A 5,000-nucleotide genomic window follows, 5' to 3' on the forward strand; every position below is an offset into this window, starting at 1 on the left:
TGCCACATTGCACCGTCGACACTATGATAACCAGACCAGTAGGTCCACCTATAAAAGCACAATACCACACTCCTCCGACAACTACCATTGCTCAGATAAACCAACACCACCAACACACATCCTACACAGAGGGGCACCAAATATCACCACCCGCCCTCGTGTTATACCACATGAAAAATTGCAGAAGTGAGAGACACAGACCCGCCAGCCTCTTGCTACAAGCATCGAACCGACGTGACGTATCTGACGGTGACTCAGGCATCCGCGTACTGCCACCACTATCCACCCCCCCCCCTCTCTGCCCCCTTCCCACACAATACCAAATTTAACCAACTTTATCGCTTAACCTAACTGTGGTTTTACCAGATTATCGCTTAACCTAACTGTGGTTTTACCAGATTATCGCTTAACCTAACTGTGGCTGTACCAGATTATCGCTTAACCTAACTGTGGCTGTACCAGATTATCGCTTAACCTAACTGTGGCTGTACCAGATTATCGCTTAACCTAACTGTGGCTGTACCAGATTATCGCTTAACCTAACTGTGGCTGTACCAGATTATCGCTTAACCTAACTGTGGCTGTACCAGATTATCGCTTAACCTAACTGTGGCTGTACCAGATTATCGCTTAACCTAACTGTGGTTGTACCAGATTATCCCTTAACCTAACTCAATTTGTCCCTTAACCTAACTCAATTTGTCCCTTAACCTAACTCAATTTGTCCCTTAACCTAACTCAATTTGTCCCTTAACCTAACTCAATTTGTCCCTTAACCTAACTCAATTTGTCCCTTAACCTAACTCAATTTGTCCCTTAACCTAACTCAATTTGTCCCTTAACCTAACTCAATTTGTCCCTTAACCTAACTCAATTTGTCCCTTAACCTAACTCAATTTGTCCCTTAACCTAACTCAATTTGTCCCTTAACCTAACTCAATTTGTCCCTTAACCTAACTCAATTTGTCCCTTAACCTAACCCACGTTGTCCCTTAACCTAACTCAATTTGTCCCTTAACCTAACTCAATTTGTCCCTTAACCTAACTCAATTTGTCCCTTAACCTAACTCAATTTGTCCCTTAACCTAACTCAATTTGTCCCTTAACCTAACTCAATTTGTCCCTTAACCTAACTCAATTTGTCCCTTAACCTAACTCAATTTGTCCCTTAACCTAACCCACGTTGTCCCTTAACCTAACCCACGTTGTCCCTTAACCTAACCCACGTTGTCCCTTAACCTAACCCACGTTGTCCCTTAACCTAACCCACGTTGTCCCTTAACCTAACCCACGTTGTCCCTTAACCTAACCCACGTTGTCCCTTAACCTAACCCACGTTGTCCCTTAACCTAACCCACGTTGTCCCTTAACCTAACCCACGTTGTCCCTTAACCTAACCCACGTTGTCCCTTAACCTAACCCACGTTGTCCCTTAACCTAACCCACGTTGTCCCTTAACCTAACCCACGTTGTCCCTTAACCTAACCCACGTTGTCCCTTTGCCTAACATAGTTCACTGCTCGGAATCTCTGGTGTCGTTGTTATCCTCATGTAGATGTCTTGCGAGTGTTGCTTACTTTCCACATATTCCCGCTATCCACTGTCAATTGTACTGCAATAGGACTATATCGCCCCCCCCCCCTCTGCCCCTCTCTTTGTGTCTCCGTCCTCTCAAGCTGGTCGGTCTGGCGTTTGAGTGTTAAATGAGCCTCGCAGCTGTTCAGTTGCGTTCAGATGTCGACGCCCTCAGTGTACGTCGTGGTATGGTCTGTGTCCATTGTCCGCTGATGTCGTACGCGTAACCCACACGCTGTACCGATCATCGGTAGTTACGTACAGAGTGAAGTAGTGTGATACGTGTGACCGTACGCTGGCTGTGCCCAACGGTGTCGAATCTCAATTTCCATATGTTGTGCTCGATGCTACTTGTCTCGTCTCCCAATAACAGCTAGGTTGCACTGTGGTACGCCGTAGAGGCGTGTGGGAGGAACGTACGAACGCATTGTATGTCACCCTGGGTCGCTGGGGGTGGTGGTGCGGTGAGTCAGGTCAGGTCAGCGTGAGCCGTGTGATGTAGTGACGCGTGTATTCCGACTTTGTCGTATTGCCTCACACAAAGTGCTACCCTGGTGGACCGCGTTCCATATCTGGGACATGCCGCAGATGCCGGTTGACAGTGGATCGCGGAAGGGACATCGCATACGTGCGCGGGCCACCTTCCACGTGTTCTCTTCTGCACATGTCGCAGTGTGTATGTGGTCTGATGTAGCGTGTCGTGACACATGACATCCTGGCATGCAAGAATTGTTGAATTCGCAAATGTAGGTGGACATCTACGTTTACTGCCCAAGATACGCAAATGAACTGGAAATCCGTTGTTGAGCGGTTGTTCACGCTGGAGGTGAATCTGTGATGGCGACGATCGGTACAGCTATTAACCGGTTGTTTCAGCGGTACCCGCCACATCCACACACGTGACTAGGCCCATGTGGGTATGAAGCGATACGCGGCGGTGGCTTGGTGGGACTGTTCCCGGCCGGTGAAGGGGGGCCGCCCGGCGTGTTGGCCGCGCGCTGCGTGGGCGCACGCGCAACAGGCGGCTGGTGGGGGGCGCCGAGTGGCAGGAGCGCCAGCCGACGGGCTCGGCAGGCGGCGCAGCTACGCTGCGGCGCACCCTGCACGCGGCGCCTGGCGGCCAAAGTTGGTTCAGCCGAGCCCGGTGCGAAGCGCGGTGGACATCTGCAGTGTGCTGGTCTGATTGAGGACTGTGTGCGTTGAGGATGCGCCGCCGCCTGGCACTCGGCGCCGCGACGCCGTCTGCTGCTCGGTCGCCCCAGCGGTTCTCGCAGGTGGTTTGTATCGCAGTTGTGCGGACGTGTTGGCGCGTGCGCTGTGCTGGGAGAGTTCGCTTCTGCACCCAAGTGGGGCTTTGCCCTTGTGTGGCGCTGGCGTTGGAGCTGCCGGTCACCATAGGTGGCGCGTGTTGTCTCCCGCCGGCAATGCCACGACAGCACGCTCCCGGGCCTCTGTCGGCAGCGGCAAGCTCAGTTGGGAGCAAGGGTGTTCGCACTAAAACCGTCTACTCGCCTAACTCCGGGCGATTGCGCCTCTCTCGAAACCGACCAAGTACCTAGGACGGCGCTGCGCGCCGCCGGGACCTGAGAGGGTTTCGAGGTGTATCGTGCAGGGGAGCTCGGCCTCCTCCTGTTTGCAGAATAATTGAGCGGACGCTTGCGTGTTCGCGCGGGCCCCCGGGACACACTCCCGGGCGGCCGGCTGCTCAGCTCTAGTTGACGCAGCTCCCTGGTTGATCCTGCCAGTAGTCATATGCTTGTCTCAAAGATTAAGCCATGCATGTCTCAGTACAAGCCGCATTAAGGTGAAACCGCGAATGGCTCATTAAATCAGTTATGGTTCCTTAGATCGTACCCACGTTACTTGGATAACTGTGGTAATTCTAGAGCTAATACATGCAAACAGAGTCCCGACCAGAGATGGAAGGGACGCTTTTATTAGATCAAAACCAATCGGATTGGCTTGTCTGGTCCGTTTGCCTTGGTGACTCTGAATAACTTTGGGCTGATCGCACGGTCCTCGTACCGGCGACGCATCTTTCAAATGTCTGCCTTATCAACTGTCGATGGTAGGTTCTGCGCCTACCATGGTTGTAACGGGTAACGGGGAATCAGGGTTCGATTCCGGAGAGGGAGCCTGAGAAACGGCTACCACATCCAAGGAAGGCAGCAGGCGCGCAAATTACCCACTCCCGGCACGGGGAGGTAGTGACGAAAAATAACGATACGGGACTCATCCGAGGCCCCGTAATCGGAATGAGTACACTTTAAATCCTTTAACGAGTATCTATTGGAGGGCAAGTCTGGTGCCAGCAGCCGCGGTAATTCCAGCTCCAATAGCGTATATTAAAGTTGTTGCGGTTAAAAAGCTCGTAGTTGGATTTGTGTCCCACGCTGTTGGTTCACCACCCGTCGGTGTTTAACTGGCATGTATCGTGGGACGTCCTGCCGGTGGGGCGAGCCGAAGGGGTGCTTTCGCGTCCCGAGGCGGACCCCGTTTAAATCCTACCAGGGTGCTCTTTGTTGAGTGTCTCGGTGGGCCGGCACGTTTACTTTGAACAAATTAGAGTGCTTAAAGCAGGCAAGCCCGCCTGAATACTGTGTGCATGGAATAATGGAATAGGACCTCGGTTCTATTTTGTTGGTTTTCGGAACCCGAGGTAATGATTAATAGGGACAGGCGGGGGCATTCGTATTGCGACGTTAGAGGTGAAATTCTTGGATCGTCGCAAGACGAACAGAAGCGAAAGCATTTGCCAAGTATGTTTTCATTAATCAAGAACGAAAGTTAGAGGTTCGAAGGCGATCAGATACCGCCCTAGTTCTAACCATAAACGATGCCAGCCAGCGATCCGCCGCAGTTCCTCCGATGACTCGGCGGGCAGCCTCCGGGAAACCAAAGCTTTTGGGTTCCGGGGGAAGTATGGTTGCAAAGCTGAAACTTAAAGGAATTGACGGAAGGGCACCACCAGGAGTGGAGCCTGCGGCTTAATTTGACTCAACACGGGAAACCTCACCAGGCCCGGACACCGGAAGGATTGACAGATTGATAGCTCTTTCTTGATTCGGTGGGTGGTGGTGCATGGCCGTTCTTAGTTGGTGGAGCGATTTGTCTGGTTAATTCCGATAACGAACGAGACTCTAGCCTGCTAACTAGTCGCGTGACATCCTTCGTGCTGTCAGCGATTACTTTTCTTCTTAGAGGGACAGGCGGCTTCTAGCCGCACGAGATTGAGTAATAACAGGTCTGTGATGCCCTTAGATGTTCTGGGCCGCACGCGCGCTACACTGAAGGAATCAGCGTGTCTTCCTAGGCCGAAAGGTCGGGGTAACCCGCTGAACCTCCTTCGTGCTAGGGATTGGGGCTTGCAATTGTTCCCCATGAACGAGGAATTCCCAGTAAGCGCGAGTCATAAGCTCGCGTTG

The 5,000-nt window shown here is 52.1% G+C and overlaps 1 non-coding gene across 1 annotated transcript in view; it reads left to right on the forward strand.

Moving 5' to 3' along the window:
- The first annotated feature begins 3,300 nt into the window (after window positions 1-3,300).
- Window positions 3,301-5,000, forward strand: part of LOC126300094 (small subunit ribosomal RNA) — a 1,893-nt gene continuing 193 nt past the window's right edge. Inside the window, exon 1 of the ribosomal RNA XR_007552895.1 lies at window positions 3,301-5,000. This exon is cut by the window's right edge and continues 193 nt beyond it. This is a non-coding gene — a ribosomal RNA (small subunit ribosomal RNA).

The sequence above is a fragment of the Schistocerca gregaria genome, chromosome X, assembly GCF_023897955.1.
Source record: "Schistocerca gregaria isolate iqSchGreg1 chromosome X, iqSchGreg1.2, whole genome shotgun sequence".
NCBI lineage: Eukaryota > Metazoa > Arthropoda > Insecta > Orthoptera > Acrididae > Schistocerca > Schistocerca gregaria.